General features: G+C 36.1%; 1 protein-coding gene across 3 annotated transcripts in view; it reads right to left on the bottom strand.

The window, feature by feature from the left end:
• CTCF (CCCTC-binding factor) overlaps positions 1–20,022 on the bottom strand; it is a 44,211-nt gene that overhangs the window by 19,389 nt on the left and 4,800 nt on the right. The window contains exon 3 of one of the 3 annotated variants that reach the window (XM_031680718.2): positions 19,183–19,295. The exons of the other annotated variants lie outside the window; for them this stretch is intronic. The gene's annotated coding sequence lies outside the window, so the exon portion shown is untranslated. The remainder of the gene's footprint in view (positions 1–19,182; positions 19,296–20,022) is intronic. 3 annotated transcript variants of the gene reach the window in all.

The following is a 20,022-nucleotide window of genomic DNA, read 5'->3' as shown; positions in this document are numbered from 1 at the left end:
AATATTACCAAAAGACACAACAGATATTAAGTGCCTCTTCATGGAAGAACGGAACACCACCTGTGAAGTCTTGTCAAACAAAACAAAAAAAACCCTGAAACTAATCAAGCCTCTAGCTCCTACTACCAATTAACAGGAAATTGATTACAGAGGATGTTAAATTACACTACAGGGATGAAATTCATGAAATCCAGACTGAAGGAAACTGCAGGATTAACTACCCAGTTTCTTTTGCAAATACATCACCAGGAGAAAAAACTGGGAAGGACAGAGGGAGAACCTACAGATCAATGGGTCTCAACCTGGTGTTACTCTGCCTTCAGGGTACATCTGGAAAGGCCTGGACACAATTCTGGTTGTCACCACTGGGGTGGGTATGCTACTGGTATCTAATATCTAGGGGTAGTAATTAGTGGGTAGAGGCCAGAGACGTTATTAAACATCCTGCTATATACAGGTCAGTACAACAGAGAATTAATGGGCCCAAAATGTTAATAGTTCAGAGGCTGAGAAATCCTAATTCAAACCAACAAATGGTTTTAAAAAAAAAAGACATGAGACAATGATATTCAACTTCGGATATTTGATTATATTAAAGTTACTAACAAAACTGATTTAAATCTTACACATTTCCTGTATCTATTTATAAAAACACTGGCAGAGGGCCTCATTGTTTTTAGCTAAATTCTACCTTAGAAAACATGGTGTCATAGTGTTTTGTTGGAGCCAGACTTCAATGATTCTGCTTATAGCTACCACACACTACCATCTCCTGTCTCATATTGTCAACTTGACATTCAGTATCTCTCTCCTCTATGAGACTATGAGTTCCTTAAGGACAAGGACCATGTATAACAAGCAGTTTTTATTCTTTAGCACTGTGCCCAGGTTGGTAAGAACTCAATAAATGCTAACCGGATATATAACAGAAATTAGGGGGGGGAAATCAATTTTTTCTGGGGTGAGGGGTATAGCTCAGTGGTAGAGTGGGTGCTTGGTGTGCAGAAGGTCTTGGGTTCAATCCCCAGTGCCTCCATTAAGCAGGGAAAGATCAGTTTTGTATGATTCTTAGTTTCTAGCTCTTAAGTCTTGTGAGTATTAGGAGTACCCAGATACCTAATAGTAAAATGAGTCTGAACAATTATCTAATTCATAGCAATAATCTGACTTAACAAAACCCGTAAGTATATAAAAGGTTAATTCAAAACTAAAATGTAAAGTGTTTTGTACTTCTGCCCTATTCTCAAACAAAGCTTTTGCTACTTCTGTGAGAGAGATGTTTTTTCAACTCAGGCACACTAGGAGAGAAGGCTCCTTTAGTTGGGGCCACCTGCAAACAGGACAAATACTAAGACTATACAGGCCAGGTCCTGCATTCTAGGAGTTATTGTCTAACAAAAGGGAAAGAATTGGTACAGTGGCTCAAGGTAAAAAGTAGATAGGTTTCGAGAGTCCTACATCATGAGATGTGAGATCAAGATGGGAAGGACATTTAAAGGCAGCATAGTGTGTGTGTGTGTGTGTGTGTATGTGTGCACGCACACACATGTATTTTGCAGAGGAAGGGGTCTCTATGTAGAATAAATATATGAAGGGTTGGTTATGGGAAAGAATAACAAGAGTTGCCTTAAAAAGCACAATACTGAGTAAAGAGCAGAAAGAGAGAGGAGAAAGATATGTTGGTTGAGGCCATAGTTCAGATGGTCTTGAATGACAAAATACTAAGACTATACTCATTTGGTTGTCAATGGAAAACCACACATGCCGTATAAGCAGGGAAAGTTAAGATTTGCTTGTTTGACAAAAAAAACAGTGCTTGATTTCCTCAAAAAAGTGTATGGGTATTTTTGCAAAAGAGAGAGATGTATGCATGATACAAGTAACACAACCTGGCTTTCAAGGCCCCACAGTATCTGACCCCAGGTAACCTATTCAGATTCATGACATGCTGATCTTTAGCTATTACTTTTCTTTGCATGTGTCTACTGATAAAATAACCACACTCTTTTGCACTTGTATTTTTCTCAAAATGGTCCATTTCCCCTGTTGGCTTATGAAAGCTCTTTGAAGGCATAAGCCAGGCCTGAAGCAACCTACATTTTTGGACAGATTCAGCAAACTCCACCATCTGTATGGAACAAAACCAAGGCTGATGGAAAACCTTGTGGGTTGCCCTCCTGATTTGTTACATCCCCTACTTTCATTATCAGCTCCTTGTTCTCAACAACCAAAAGAATACTACAAAGCTCAGTACGAAGACCTCTTACTAGCTGTTCCATTAACAATGGGGGCAAATTTAATAAAATGTTATCGCAGAACCTGAGGGTCAAGAATGCTTTATAATATGCCTATAAATAAAAGTGTAGAGTGCTTCATAATTCACCTGTAAATAAAAAATGTCTAAGCTTCATTGTGCTAGCATTTATTAAGAACTTACTTATATTTCTGGCCATGAAAGACTACTTCAGGCATGATCCTAACTATAATTACTTTTATATAATCAATATTGTTCAGATGAATTATTTTTGGGATAGGAATGCTCTATACTAGCATCATCCAATAGAAATACAATGGAAGCCACAAATGTGGGCCACAAATTAAAAATTTTCTAGTAGCCATATTTAAAAAGTAAAAAGAAACAGGTGAAATTAATTTTAGTAATGTATTTTATTTAACCCAGTATGTCCAAAAGATTGTTTCAAGATGAAACTCAAAAAACTGAGATATTTAATATTCTTTTTTCATAATAATCTGGTATATATTTTGCCCTTACAATATACCTCAACTTGAACTAATCACACTGTAAGCTTTCAACAGCCACACGTGGCTAGCGGCTACTGTACTGGACAGCATGGTTTATACCTTTGTTACTCAGAGTATGATCTGAGGACAAGCAACACTGGCTTAACTGTGGAACTCGTTAGAAACACAGAACTTCAGGTTCTACCCTTGACATACACAATTGGAATCTGCAACTTAATAAGTCCCCAAGTGGTGTCATATATTATAGTTTGAGAAGTACTACCGTATACCATTACTCTTCTCACATATATATTTTTTTAAGTTTTCCAGGCTATGAAGGTGCTGAAATTAGCAGCCCGTCAAAGATGAAGGTAACTGCAACACTGGAGTTAGGAACAGAGAAAAAGCCCCATCTACCTTGGCAGCATTCTTGGAAAAGTATCAAAGGACAAGAAAAAAATTCACCAGCTGTAAATGCTAATGCTGGTCTTGCCACAGAATCACAACATAATCCCAGGCTATTCAGATATCCTTAATAATAAAACTGGTGGAGGAAAAACATTTAATCTCTGAGCTCTGTGGAGTTTTTATAGCACACAATTTAAAGAACACAGAAAAATCCATCTTGTCTCTGACATAAATTTGAGAACTTAAACATAAGAAATTGCTTGTTAATAACCAAGTCCAACCTAAAAGAGGTCACAGAATTATAAACCAGGTAGAAAAAGAATTGGTACAAAGGAGTACAAATTGATACCAAATGTCTTGCCAGGGAGTTGATTTTCATATGGCAAAAGGTCCATGAACATCATCTATCCAGGATTTTAAGGCAGTAGATTCTATTTTTATAGAGAAAAATCAGACACTAAGCAGCCAGCCACTAGCCCTTCCCATATACTACTTAGAAATCTCAGTACATCCCTTCCAGCAGTGGAACCCTCTACTTAAATTCCTCCAAGAGGTGGGCATTGCTCAGTGGTAAAGTGCACGCTCAACATACAAAAGGTCCTGGGTTCAATCCCCAGTACCTCCGTTAAAATAAATAAATAAACCTAATTACCCACCACCATCAAAAAAATAAAAACAAAATTCCTCCAAGAAAAGGGAGTCTCTGAATCAATCAGTAACTAACCTAATAGGCTGGACCAGGTCTCCCTCCCCACTCCCTGGGGACTGTGTTCTCCTAGCTGTGTCTGATTCATCTCTTTCCTCCCTCTAGAACTCAGCTCTAACTCGTTTCCACACAGTTTGTCAAGTCTCTCTCATGTTCTCTCCCTCTCCCCTTGCTTCAGTCAGGCACGCTCCAGGTTTTGTCAAATCTTTTTGTGAACCAACACCACTAAGAATGGTTTATATTTACTTCTGGGACATAACATTATTTTCAAAGTATATTATCTTATTTATAGAAGTCTGAAAAATGAAGCATATATAAGACTAAAAAGTTGTTCGTAATTCCTATACCTAGAGATAACCACCTAGCACTCTGGTGTTGTTTTTTCGTCTTATGGATGGGTATTCTTTAATACAAATGAAAGCATATACATATAATTTACATACACTTATATGGCTTTCCTCTCCTATCTTAAGAACCTGTCCTTAATAAAAAGGACTTCACTCCCTCCTTAGCCCTCTGTGGTCCCTCTGCTTGGTCGACAAGCACTATTTACCAGCCAACCCAAAGGCCTTCCCCTCATCCTCAACCTCAGTTTCTCTGGCATCTGACAGTATGAAACTCCTATTCCTCTTTTATCAGCACCTCTTCTCCCTTGGCTCCTGCCTTTCCTAGGTCTCTTCCTATGTCTCTGAAAGTTCCTCCACCAGTCCCTCTGAGCATATCAAAGCTCTGTTCCTTTCTCTGTAGTCATTCCATTCACTAGCCTTTTTACTCCAGCAGTCTCTAAACAGAGGTCTTTCAAATCCACATGCACAATCCCACAGTTTCACTGCCTAAAGGATCTCTCTTATGTGGATGTTTGGCTAACACCTTTAACTCAATGGCATTACATTAGGAATAAATAACCTGGACTCTAGTCCCTAATCCATCACTAACCAACTGAAGGAGCTTGGCAAACAAAATGGGTTAGTCCTCTGGGCTGCAATATCACACATAAAATGTAACTCTGAAGAGTTCCTGTATTCTCTACCACCTTGGTGAACTTTAGAAACACTTTTTAAAAAAATCATTCAATAAACTTACGGGTAGAGGGTAGGGCAGAAGGAGGTTTCCTCAGACTGAGGGAGGGTGATCCTGGCACATGGGGGTGAGAGGGCCAGAAGAGAGCAAAAATGGCATCTGAATACCTCCCTGCTCTTGTTGACTGCTATTCTCTCACTGTGAAAAAAACACATGCTGACTGGTTGAGTGGCAGGGTACACAGGCCCAGACTCTAAATCAAAGGCCCCCGAGCTCTGCCCATGCTCCTACGGCCACCAGCCTGGCATGCATCCTAGGGAAACCTGCTGGATCAGCTCTTCCCCTCTTGCCTGCCAGCTATATATTGCTCAAATCTTTCTATCTAAAACTCCCTTTAACCCCACTTGACAATTTATAATCTGCCATTTCTGTATTCCCCAATGCTCAACCCCACACCAGTTGCCTCTATTCCCTTACTCATCCTTATCTTCCACGCCTCGGTTCACCAGTCTAGTTTCTGTTCCCCAATATTCTAGTGAACTGCATTGAGGCCAGCAATGGCTCTTAATTGGTAAATTCAAAGGAAACTTTTCTGTCCTTATCTGACTTCACCCCTCTGTGCAATTCAGGATTCTATTCCAGGCTTTTATCCTAGAATTATGCCAGACCATCAGAAAGCTGGGCATACTTGAATCATATGGTCTTATCCCCTACAGAACTGCTTTCACCAAATTTTGTTTTGGCATTATGCCCTTGGCTTACACTAAAGGATATGTGGGAGAAATTTCATTTGGAGTTACATTCTTGGAAAAATTTTGCTCCAACTAAGGAATTTTTTTTTCTTTTATTGTGAGATCCATGTAACAAGATCATATTACCACTTTTTAAGCTGGCCACACATCTTGACCAACTTTTTCCCTCTCAAACTATGTAACAGCTTTTTAATTCTGATTTGTATTTTCTGAGGTTTTGATTTTATATCATTTGTTATTTGTATTTTCTATACATTTCTCCAAATTCTTTGTGGAACAAGATGAGTTATAAATAAACGTGAAATTATATATACATATATATTCAATAAATAGAAAATACAGAAAGCTACATAGAAATATGAAGTTATACCACTCTTTTTTCTTTTTTTAACAGAGGTACAGGGAATTGAACCCAGGACCTCATGCATTCACTCTACCACTGAGCTATATCCCTGTCCCCACATTACACCATTCTTAACATAACCTCAATTCACAATCTGCAGACCTATTTGAAGATCACGAAAATCTTCCAGGAGGCATAAAAGACCTCAATAAACAGGGACACTACTATCTATATCCATGCCCAGAAAGCCAAACATTGTAAAGATGTTAATTCTACTTTACTTAAATAATTTTCAAAATCTGTCTGAAAAATAAACAAGACATTGAGGATAACAAAATTTCTGAAAAATGAAGGCCATCTTTTATTTCCAAATTTTAACATATTATAAAGCCACAATAATTAATACAGTGTAGTACTGTCACTATCATAGACAATTTAAACAGAACAGAGAATCCAGAAACAACCCCTAGTGTATAAAAGGTTGTCTTTTAAAAATTGGGAAAAGAGGATTATTTTATAAAAAGATGCCAAAAAACTGTAAAAACTTGAAAAATATTGAGTTATAGCTTTAATCCATCTGTTAAATAAGATAAGGAGATGTTAACAGTGAAAAAAAAGACAAATCCAAAAACCAAACTTGAAAAGATACAGATGACCGACCTTTTGATCTTAGAATGAGGAAGGTTTTCTGCTTAAATGCATAAAAAAGTACCTTGAGGAAACTGCTGAAATTCTGACCACCTTAAAATACAAATTAAAAAATTAAAAGATGAAAAAAGTTGAAGACAATAGTCAACAAGAAAAATTATTTGCAGCATTTATGACAAAGAATTAACATCCTTATTATGTTAGTAACTGTAAAATTTATAAAAAGACAAACACCAAAAGAGAATGCTGGGGAAAGGACACAAATAGATACTCAAAGAAATACAAATGGCAGATGATAAGAAAAAAAAATCTAATCTCTTAAACATTAAAAGGAATACAAATTAAAATAGTGTGACTGTATTTTACCTCTATTAAACTGCTAAGGCTATTCTAAAGGATAACCTCCAATGTTGGTCAAGGAGTAGCGAAATCAGGTAACTCACAGATACAGAGAACAATCTACTGGTTGCCAGAAAAGAGGTGGATGGGTTGGAGAGTGGGTGAAATAAAAGCGGACTATCATTTATTTAAAAAAAGTTACAGGGAATAGAGTAAAGAATATTAACTTTTTATGGTGTGCAATCTATAAAAATATCAAAGCACTGTGTTGTACACCTGAAACTAATGTAATATTGTAAGTAAACTATACTTCAATTGAAAAAAAAAATCAGCAAGGTAACTTATGACATGAATCATGAATTTTTTTAAATATTCAAATTGTGAGCCAGTAATTCCACTTCAGGCTTTATGCCCAGAAATAATCACAGATGAACACCAAGATTTTAAGGGCATTATTAATCAGAGTGAATAATTATAAACAACTTAAAAGTACAACTATAAGGGAATAGTTAAACTTGGTAAATGATGATACATCTACAAAACAGAATATTACATAGATAATACAAATCATGTTTTAATATAATACTTAATATGAGAAAAATGCTCATTCCATATTAAAAAAAAAAAAGAGGGCAGGAAAAATAGAATGGAATAGCCATTAAGAGCTTAGGCTCTCCAATCAGAGACGTGCATCATAATTCTGGTTTTAATTACTAGCAATGTGACCTCGAGTGACATACGAGGTCACCCTTTTGTGCCTGTTTCCTTTTCTATAAAACAGAGATAATGATATCCATTTCACCGGTTGTCATAAAGATTAAATAATGCAAACAGGCTGGCTACCACACTCCTCTGTATCCTTATAGGTCACCCCAGAAGGCAATGAATACATGTTAGCTGAATATATGATCTTTCAGTTTATCAGAATTCTAATCACAAACCTTACAGATATCTTCCTCCCAAAAATGATATCTCTGATACACTACCAAATATCTGTAGAATGAAGCAATAAAGGAAACAAATTCATATAGTTAAGCTTCCACTTAGCATATAATGCTTTGCTTTTCCATGTTCCCTTCCTGCTCGTCATGTGCAAGAACCATTTATACAGGTTTTATATGACAGTGACACCAATACTAAGTGTATGCTGCTTACCTAACACTGTTTCTATATTCACTGTTACATAGGATACAGAACTAAAAGGCATAGTTCCTGTCCTTAACAAGCTAATAGACTATTTGGGGGAAAAAACAGAGACATAAAACAGTATATTACAAACAAATAAAATAACAAAAACAAAACAAATAAATCTGAGATCAGTATGCACTGGTCAAGGTTGAGAAGACTTTGAATAGGGGATGACTTGAGCTGGTGGGGATAAGACACTAGGCACTCACGTGGAAGATGCCTGAAAGGTGAGGTTGGGTGGGTGGAAAGTATGGAAAACAGTGGGGAGGGTATAGCTTCAGTGGTAGAGTACATGCTTAGCATGCATGAGGTTCTGTTCAATTCTCAGTACCTCCATTTATAAAACTAAACAACCAACCAACCAACCAAACAAGCCTAATTACCATTCCCCAAAGTAAAAAAAATTTTTTTTAAGTTATAAAAAAGAAAGTATAGAAACACATCATACAGAGCTCTGGAAGCAAAGCTTAAGAGTTTGGAATTGATTCAGTAACCCTCAACCATCATGAGTTTTTGTGCCTTCATTTCAGGAAGATTTAGTCTGGCAGCAATATGCTGGACAGACTAGTAAGAGAGATCAGCCTGGGAAGCTGTTCTGTTCTTTTTTGGCGATACTTTTTCTCTTTGATTCCTGGATTTGGCCCCAATTCTGTCAACTGGAACGTGGAAAAATGAAACCTGTATGCTAAGTGAAAGCTTGACCATTTAAATTTATTTCTTTAATTGCTTGTTTATGTAATTTTCAAGTAGTGCAAAATAAAAAGTCCTAACAACACAATTATAGATTTAGATTTTAAAAAATCCTGCCACATAAAAATAAAGCTAATTGTGTATATACTAATTTTTAAAGATGTTAAGAATTTACCTAATTATGTGGCTACATACCAAATGTGTCAGATTATTTTTCAAGGGAAAAATCACCAAAATAACCTTTCATATTCATCATTGCAGAATTCAGTCATTTGGGGAGACTGGTTATTATAAAATATACATGTACTAAAAATAATACATGGTCCCTGAGAATAAGACAGTCAAGAAGGACAATTCCTAGAAGTCTGTTTTATAAATAAAATCACCAAAACTCTGGGGGGAGGATAAAGCTCAGCGGTACAGTGCATGCTTAACAAGCATGAGGTCCTGGGTTCAATCCTTAGTACCTCCATTAAAGATAAACAAATGAACCTAATTACCTCCCCCATAAAAAAATAATTAAAAAAAATAAACTGCAATAAAAATCACCAAAACTCTTTGCTTAACATACTACTGTTTTCTACAAGGGACAACTGATTTCTAAAAACTCCAACTTATTTCCTGGAGCAGATCAGAAGACCATCTACCTTCTAGGCAAGAATCAGCAGCCCCAACTCCCCAAGAGCTTCCGTAAGTCACAGCAATTCTGAAATAGTCTAACATAGAGGTTACCTAACAACTTGCCTTCAGACTGCTCAATATAAACCATCAGAAATCATTAGAAGGCAGAGAAGAGAAGAGCTACCTCATAGCTTTCTCTTTTCTAGATCTTTAAATTAGAAGAATGTTTTTACACAGGAGACTGAAAAACCTATTCCAGTATTCTGACTACAGAGAACAGTAAGTGCCATTATGACGCTGGAAAACAAAGGAATTAAAAATAAGTAATCAGTTTCTCCTGAGAACGACAGGAAAAGCTGGCTTTTACTAGATGCAGAACACTAGCCAAAAGTAACAAAAATTATTCTCCCTCCTGGAACAAAAGCTAGGTTTTAAAAGTCAAATAAAATAACTATTTTACACTGTTATTCCTGAAAATATACACACCATCATCTTATCTAAGAGCTTGATACATCAAAGCAAAGTATCAAGACCATTAACAGTTGAATACCAGGAAGGTTGCAGACTACAATAAAGAATGGGGAAGAGCTGAGTGGAAAGGATGACTCAGTCTGAGAAGCAGAAAAATATTAGTGACCATTTATTTCAGGGTGACCGGAAGCAGAAGCAGCCTTTACTAAGGTAGCAGTCACCTACTCAGTCACATGTATACCTTTCTCTTCTCTGTTCTGTGCCATTAACTTTAAACCTTAAAAAGAGCAGTTGGGGCTCGCTTGTTCGTTCTTTCTTTCTTTCTTTTTTTCTTTCTTCCTCTTTCTCTTTCTCTCTGCAGGGGTGGAGGGGGGAAGTAACTAAAAGGGAAATAAAATTTTATCTCAAGTTAAAAAGTTAAGAGCATCCTAGTTTTTGTTAACAATCCCTCTTCCCAATTGTTAATATTAAAAGGTACAGTCAAAACAAAACAATTATTCTAACAGCTACTTAAAAGATCTATTTGAGAGCTTTGAACCTAGGAAAATAAGGAAATAAATACAAACTAATAAAATATTTGTAATGGTAACAGTGAAACAACTATAGAAGGAGGTGAAAGAGTTCTTTTGCTACAAAGAATATGAAATACTAAGCCAGTAATTCTTTAATCAAAAGGCTCCTGATGCCAGTGTATAGAGAGATGAATTCCCCTTTTAATTACTTGAAAAAAAAAAAGTCCTAACTGCACAGGGCTTGGTTCTCAGGGAGTGCCTCATCTGACAGGGAGAAAGAGAACAAACAGTAGTTATATAGTGTAAAGAGTGCTATAACAGAAGTTAATATACTTCCCACCACCCTGGCAAAAAGGATGGCTTAAGTTGATAAAGGAAGGATTCAAGGAGAGGAATCACTAAAGGTGGATCTTAAATGTTGAGATGGACCTTGCCAGGCAAACTACATTAGAGAGGAGCATTCTAGCAGAAGAAACAGTATATGGGCAACACTTAGTATGTATCAGAATCAGACAAATTTTGTGCAAAGAAATTCAAGTAGAACTGTACTAAATCATTCTAAATTTATTACTATGACCTGGTTTCAGAGACTGTGTTCTAGATCCTCATTAAGGGCAGCCTGTTCATGTCACTTATTTAACATACATACATAAAACAGAAGACAAAGCTTAACCTGGTAGTCAACATCCTAGTGCCAGAGTACCAAATGAAGTCTGCCTCCCAGGCACATGGTTGCTACCGTCTTTGGTTTCTACAGCCTGAATGATACTTTTGCTGGCATACAGTAACCTAATGCCTCACCTCTCCTTGTTCTCCCAAGGGTGACTATGTCAGAGACCATCGGATCCCTCCTTGCCTTGTTCCAGGTCCACACCCCTGAAAGCAGCTCAGAATTAGACTGCCTTTGGAACAGTCCTACAGACTTTCATCACTGGGAATATGAAAAAGGTTGGGATCTATAAGTCCATCACCTTGAATATAGAAGTATGTTATAAAAAGGTGTGAATTACACATAGTATAAAATGTACAGAACATCTAACAAGCACATCTATGGATTCTGGAACAGATTCTACCTGAGCAGTGGTTCCCAAACCTGGATGGTATTAGAATCACCTGCTGAGCTTTAAAATGTATAGACCCCAAAGATTCTGATTCAGTAGGTCTGGGGTGGGAGAGACCTTATTTCAAAAGGTCCCTAGGTGATTCTGATATATGTTTGCTGACTATGGCTTTGAAGTGACTGACCTAAAATATAGTAGATAGATACAACAGAATACAATTCACCCTAAATGCAGATTTACATAAACCAAAACTACTCAAATACCCATAGTTTTCTACTATTAGAATTTATGGCTCACTCTTTAGAATAAAGAATTGTTTTGTTTATTTATTTGCATTAAAAAAAGCCTACCTCAAAACTAATATAATTTCCATATAAACAATAATGGAATGTCTGACTCAAGAAAGAAGTCCTAAAATTTCACCTTTATCATGGGTAGCATCAATATCAAATAGAGTGAGTCATGGTTTTGCAGTATATCTCACTGACCACATGGCCACTGCTTTAGGGCCTCTATAATCCACTACTCCCTCATGAAGGCTACTTGGTAGAACAGATCATTTTTATTTGATAAATGAGGTCTCCTTTAAGGTCAAGGTTAAATCAGAAGCTAACAGCTTAAATTCAACAATGCATACCTACACCAAAGGCACAATAATGATAATAATAAATGGCAATATAAGGTCTCTGAACAAAGACCAAGAAAGTTATAAGAAAAAAATACAGTAAGACATCCTTAATGAGTAAATAGGATAGCATAAAATAATAATAAAATAATAAAATGTTATTCAACAGATAAAACAAAAAAATCTGAAAAACAGAAAAAGGATATACATAGGAACACAGACATAAATAAGTTTAAACAACAAAAGAAACAAAACGTTATTTTGAACTAGTATTAGATTATAAACATAAGTAATCTGTCAACTTGGTTACACCTGAGAAATAAGGAAACAAACAGGAAAAAAGGAAACATAGGCAAAAGCTTAATAAAGAAATTGGGGGGGGGAACTATATATTTATAAATACCTAAAGACATGACAAGAAGAGAAGGAGCAAAGGCCTTATCTGCCAAGGGGTCAGAAAGAAAAAATTACATTATAAAATATAAAGTTTATTCCCAAGATGAAACCAAGTCACCACTGCTTTAGAGTCTCAACATGTACCTACACAAAGACTTGTAAACTCAAGCAGAAAGTTGTAAGATACAAATAAAACAGAAACACAATAAATACTAAGAACATTTAGAGTGTCCTCTTATATTATAGTTCTGTATCATGCCTCTGTGAATGTAAAGTATCTTGTACCCACTTTATGATACGTGACAGTGACTATGCTTTGCCAGAGTTGTTATATCAGAGACTGTCTAAACAACTAAAAAGTACGCTAAAATAATTTTGAACTTTTAGTGGCCCAACTGAACTTTACTAAAAATAGGGGTGCTAACCAACATCAGCTTCCAAGGATGGTCTGTTCTTATCACAGAGAAATAATTGAAGGATTTTGAAAAAGTCCTGAGTTATACAGAAAGAGATTAAGTTCAAAATCCTAACAGCCCTGGTATTAGATACCAAGTTTCAATATTACCAACAGCCAGAGCCTAGCAATACATCGTACACATGAATAATCTTTAAAGTCTATGGCAATGTTAAAAAAAAATTCTAATAGATACATACTGAAAACCTAGTGCACGCCAGTGCAAAAGTATACTACACTCGAGAGCAGTAATGTACAGTCTCCACATTATTTTTCTAGAGACATACACTGATGTATGTTTGTCAACGAGATCTAAAAAACCCAAATGTATATCAAATAATTAGTTACAGAACCAAATGCAGCAGGATATTCTATTAAATCCAGAGACTATTCAGAGCCAATCTGAGGAAGAACAAAAAAAAAGCATAAGCAATTGTCTTACACCCATGACCCTGGATAAATCAATTTGCCTCTTAAGCTTTCTTATCTGAAAAATGGGGGTACAGAGGGCGGGGTGTACAGCTTGGTGGCAGAACACAAGCTTTGCATGCCCAAGGTCCTGGATTCAATCCCTAGTGCCTCCGTTAAGCGGGGGAGTGGGGGGGGGGTTGCCAGAAGACTTAAAATTTCATCTGTTTTTAACATTCTGCACTTTTTTAGGGGAAGGGTATAACTCAGTGGCAGAGTGAATGCCTAGCATGCAGGTAGTCCTGGGTTCAACTCCCAGTATCTCCATTAAATAAATAAATAAACAAACCTAAGCACCTCCCCCATTAAAAAACAACTACCACATTCTACAGTTTTTCAAGGTTATCAATTAGATTCATCCTTACAGGTAAGAAAATAACAAATATCACCACTTTCCAGATTAAAAAAAAAAACCAGAAAATTTCAACAATTGCATTAGGGAAGCTGTACAAAAGCTAGTTCTCTAGCTTTGCAGTTCCCTTGTCTGTAATCTAGAAATCAAGCAGAGTCTCTGAAACCTATTTTAGATAAAGATGGCTAATGCACATCATTCTGAGAGACTTTATATCTGAAGTCCAAGAAATTTAAACAATCACTGTATAAGGCAAAAATGCCACAAACGTAAGATACAATCTACCAGATCAGCTCTTGACTCCCTCCATTAGGGTATGTTTTAAACTAGAAAGGCTGCTCTAAGTTAGGGTATAATCCTCCCTCTCCCTTCCTTGACACACACAGAGCATCAAAATATCTGCTTTCTTCAAAAGCCCTCACCAATCTAGGGCATTTTAGGACTCTTATTTCCTCTTTCCTTGTTGGGAAAGCTAGTGTATCATCTACCTCTTTCAAAATAAGAAATAGAGGATTTAATTTCAGTGTGAAAAATGCTTATAGCTATAGCTATATTCTTGATAGGATAATCTACTTAGCCATTAGCTAAAATGTATGCTTATCTAGAAGTCACTAAACCAGCAAATATCTACTACTGAAAACACCAAGAACAAGATAAAAAAAGATTCTAAACAGATAAAAGACATCTCAAAAACCTCTGTATTCAAATTTATAATTAACTTGGTTTTTACTCCAAGTCAATTTCTTATTTTAGAAATAATTCATACAATGAGGAATGGAGGAGAAATGAAGAATTAGAGGCAAAAAACTAGGGCCAACAACAATGAACAGGTTAGAAAACTTATATAGCAATAAGGAAGTAATCTGAAGTAACATAGGGTATCTAACAAGGAAAATTTAACATATAATATGAAAAAAGGTTACAAAAGAGGACATAGGATAGGATTCCTGCTTAGTTAAACAAAACAAATACAACTAAACTAGACAAACACCAGTTCTGCTGAGATCCCCTACCTCCTTAAGCCAGGTCCACAGTACATCTCAACTGGCCAAGTACAATGGCCTCCTAGATAGCTTCCCTGCTTTCCTTTCCCTCTTGCTCCTTCACCACCTGTTTTTCACACAGGGGCCACAGATTTTTAAAATGTAAATTCATTATCAGCAAGGAGACTTCCTTTCTGAATCTTCCAATGGGAAAACTCTTAGTTGACATCTAAACCCTCACCTGGCCTACAGGGTCCTTTAGGGCCCTATCAGCAGATATGCATCCAGCCTCATACACTCTGCTCTAATCATACGGAATTGCTTTCAGTATCCAGAACATTCCAGGCTTCTCTTCTCCTGCCTCTGGGCCTTCGTACATGCCATCCCCTCTTCTAGGAATACATAAACAATTCAACTTCTATGAATTTATCCTACAGATACACTAGTACATGTACCCAAAGAGCTGTACACAAGGATATCCACTACAGCATCTTTCTTTCACAGTGAAAGTTTGAAAACAACTCAAATATCCAGAAAAATGTATATAGTATGCAACCATTTGTGTTTTTAAAAAAAAGACAGATATACACATTTATATATATGTAGAATTTTCTCTGGAAAAATGTATGAGCAAGTGATAATATTTATTACCTCTGGGAAAGAAAACTGAGAGGTGGGAAGAAATTATTACTTTTCACTATTATCATTTCGTACTGTTTGAAATATTCCCTTTCGTGTCCCTTACATCAAATGTGGTAGTCACAGAATACTTATATAGCACAATTACATTTTGTTCAAAAAACTGTATTATATGTACATGGCCATTTACAAATGTGTAAGAAAAAACCCCCAGGGAACACACCAAACTATCAATAGTGTTTACCTCTGGGGAAAGAAGTATAGGGGTTCAATAGGTTCTAGTATAATTCTACAATTATTAGACTCTTTCAAAGAATGAAACTAAACATTACTCAGATGATACCAAAGAAAAAAGTTTAAGACCAAATTTAAGTGAAGAAAGTTGTTAAGAACTGCCTCTGCAACTTTGATTCCCTCTCCCACTAGGGCAGATACATGACTGTCAGTGCCCTCCTCCTGCATGCACTTCCACAACTGTTCCAGTAAGGCTCTTTAGTCTAGCTTTACTGGCAGAGTAAACTAGGCAAAAACTACTTTTATTATTTCATTATATTTATCAGAAAGCTTTAGTACCACTTCCTACTGTACTGGATTCCTTTTTCCCTTTAAAAATTATATAATACAGATAAAAGGAGAAAACTCAGATAAGTAAGAATATAAGCCTGTAAGTCTTACATAAACATGCTGGTTTACATCCACAGTCCTCACCTCACATATACACATATTTACTCTCACACAAGAGATCATATTTTTTATATAGTATGTCTCAAGTATCTCTCCATTTCAATATATTTCTATACATAATAAAATGGCTGCATAACATTCTATTAGTTGTCCCTCAGCATCCATAGATTAGTAATAGAACCCCTCTTCCTGGCCAAACACCCAAATCTGTAGATGCTCAAGTTCCTTATATAAAATGGCACAGTATAGTCACCTCTTTATCAAAATTGGTTGAGTCTGCAGATACAGAGGACTGTTTGTACACAGATGTACCATAATTTAATTAGTCCCCTATTGTTGAATATTGTTACTCCCAAATTTTGGTAATCCTGAGGAAAAAAACTACTTGAATTATAAAATAACTATGTTATAAAACTATAGAAAACCAAGAAAAGTCATTCCAAACTTAACCACCCTCACACTATTATTTTATTTTGTTTTTACCAGTGTTTGACATCTATCCACTTAGTCATTTTTCCTAGGCATTCATTCATTCAAACAATTACTTATTGAGCTCCTGCTATGTGCCAGGTTAGTGTTTGCGTTTTTCTTTACTTTTCTTCCATAAACAATGTTTTTGTGCTTTTCTTCCAGAACAATTTTTTGTATTATATTTTTTTCTTCCAGTTTTATTTAGATATAATGGACATACAGTGCTGCATAAGTTTAAGGTGTACAGCATAATGATTTAACTTACAAACACCATGAAATATTTCCCACAGTAAGTTTAGCGAATAATCATCATTTCATATAGATACAAAATTAAAAAATAAAAGAAAAATTTCTCCCTTGTGATGAGAACTCAGGATTTCTCTTAACTTTCATATATAACATACAGCAGTGTTACTTATATTTATTATATTGCACATTACACCCCTAGTATTTATTCACCTTATAACTGGAAGTTTGCACCTTCTGAACACCTTCATCCAATTCCTTGCTTACCCCCACCAAGTACTATATTTTAAAAAAACCTTCTCATAAGCATTCTGCTGGTTAATAGTCTTCCCAATCAGCTTTGTTTAGTGGTTGCTGAACATCAGTCCCAACATGGGATGTTACTCATCCGTTTTTCTGACAAGTTCCAGTTAAGTTCACTTAACTTCTGTATTGTCTGGTGGTCATTATTGTTCAGTTTAATGCAAAGTATATACAATATCCAACTACTGCTAAAGTCTAAAAATCATTGCTTTATTTCTATATAGCACATAATAGTTACAAACATACAACTGACCCTTGAAGTAGGCAGGGTTTAGGGGTGCCAACCTTCCATGCAGTTTAAAATCTGAATATAACTTATAGCCAGCCCTCAATATACACCAGATTTTCATTGGTGGATTCAACCAACTGTCGATTGTGCAGTACTATAATATTTACCATAGAAAAAAAATCCACGTATAAGTAGACGGAGCAGTTTAAGCCCACATTGTTCAACTGTATCTATTTTCCTAACAATACTTCATTTAACTGCCAGAAGCCTCAAATAAGGTAGATATGTCATTTTACAAATAAGGAGAGGAAGGCACAAGGAAGTCACCTATAATAGGCTTGACCAAGGCCATACCACTATTAAGCAGCATGGCTGGCTAAGCCTTTGTGCCTTTAAAAAGATCAAATTCAAATGTTATGCTTCTTTTGTATTTCCTGATACACCTACATCAAAGTCTCTCTTCCAGAAAGCCTTTCCCAGCATCTTTCACTAACTCCTGTAACTGACCATTCCTCCCTGCATCTTGAACACACTTATCACAGCACCTACAACACTTATTTATAGATCTCTTGACCCATACTCTACTTAAGACCTTTAAGAAAAGGACCATTTTGGGGGTGGGAAGGGACAGACTGGGATTTCAAAATTTGTAGATACTGACAGGCATATGCAGTATAGATAAACAAGATTATACTGTATAGCACAGGGAAATATATACACGACCTTGTGGTAGCTCACAGCAAAAAAAAAATGTGACAATGAATATATGTATGTTCATGTATAACTGAAAAATTGTGCTCTACACTGGAATTTGACACAACATTGTAAAATGACTATAACTCAATAAAAAAATGTTGAAAAAAAAAAAAGGATCCTTTCCTTACTCATCTTGAAATCCCCAGTACCTCATGCAGCACCTGGCACAAAGTAGAAAGGTAAGTGTTCAAAGTATGGAACAAGCACATTACAAGTGTTCAATAAATACTGCAGATATTTAGAGCACCTCTAAATATCTGGGTTGATCTAATTCACATCATTTTCAGAGAAAGTCACCCTTCAGTGTGTCTACAATCAATTAGGTTCAAATATAAAACCTATATTCAAAGAGCAGGCATTGTTATTATAGAAAATGTAATTCTTAAGTGCCACTTACATTAAGAGCAATACTCTAGTAACATACTTAGAAACTGTATACATACAAAACAGTTAGGAATAGATGCCTTTGAGTAATTATCTTAGGAGTCACAAGGTCCACAGCTTAGGATTTAGCCATTTTATCATGACTCTAAATACTTAACTTGAATGGGTGGGGGGGGTGTAACAAAAATTAGGATAAACTGCTAACTATGCTTGAGTTAATGTGACATTTGTTTTCAAAATTCCGTTTTAAAGAATTTACAGTTTTAGACCTGATTTTGCTTATTTCTTCCTCTTTTTAAATTACAATTCTTGCATCATTGGAAAGGTCTTGATGACTTCGTTCAGACATCTAGAACTGCCTACCAATCTGTGCAGAGCTCTTGTGCATGCTGGACATGCGTAGGAACATTCATACACAGAAATAAGCACCATTTAATACAATTTAACATCTATATATTCCACAATAGATACTACAGGGGACAAAGTAAGGAACTGGATGGTAGAACTATAGCTCAAAGTACTGCTTCTCAAGTGTTTCTACTGTAGTACCTTATACAAACAAGGCTTCCCACTCCCAGGCACTCATGCTTCATTTTGTTGAAGACCTGTGTTACCTTAAGACAGTCATACAGAGTTCACGTTCTGCTCCTAAAATATGTATTTGTTTTAATGTAAAAAAAATTATACTTACCAGTTAAATTACTTAACTCACCGCCCCCTCAATGAGCACAAATGAAGCTCCAAGAAGATGGGTCATGTTTATCTTGTGGCTTCAAGTACCCCGGAATCATACCACTTTGTACCCTAAGGGTATTCATATCCCAGTTTGAGAACCAGGGATCTAAACAATTAAACTAGCCACTAACACTTAAAAGTGACCAAAATGTTCCTACAACCCCATTCCCCCAAACTCTTAAGATTAGTTTTCTCAATAGCTTTTCAAATCAATATTGTTTCTCTTTTCAGCAGCTCATTAGTATGCACTGTGTGTCAACACTAAAAGAACCTGCATGGAACAAGTTATTTCTGGAGCGACAGAATACTAGCACTTAGATCTTGTCCTTCCCATCTATCAAGGTACCACGCTGCCCATTTGGAAAACAGAGATACGAAGAGTTGAGCTTTCACTCTTGTTCCCTTCCTCCTATTTCCTCTAGGCACAGCTTGTAGAAAAATCTTAGTAGTCATTTAGATAATTCATTCATATAAACTTATCTAATCTCAGCATTTGTAATTCTCACCTCTACTCTCCTTTTTGCTATTACACAAGTACAATCAAACTATTTCCACATTTTTGAGGGGATAAGAAGGACATGCTTTCTGATAGCCTGAGAAGAGATCATTTTCACACCCAGAACCCTACTTTCTTGTTTATGAGATCCCAAACCCTAGTAGATCTCCACATTTATAAGAGGGCTATTTCAAGTTCCTTGTATTTCATAGCAGAAATTGCAGGCTAAAGTAAATTTTAAGCGACTCAGATTTTTTTAAAAAATCATTTATAATGACTATAACACTCTGATGCAAACAT

The sequence above is a fragment of the Vicugna pacos genome, chromosome 9 (genome assembly GCF_048564905.1).
Source record: "Vicugna pacos chromosome 9, VicPac4, whole genome shotgun sequence".
NCBI lineage: Eukaryota > Metazoa > Chordata > Mammalia > Artiodactyla > Camelidae > Vicugna > Vicugna pacos.
Note: the sequence above shows the minus strand (reverse complement) of the source record. Positions and strands in the feature narration are given on the sequence as shown.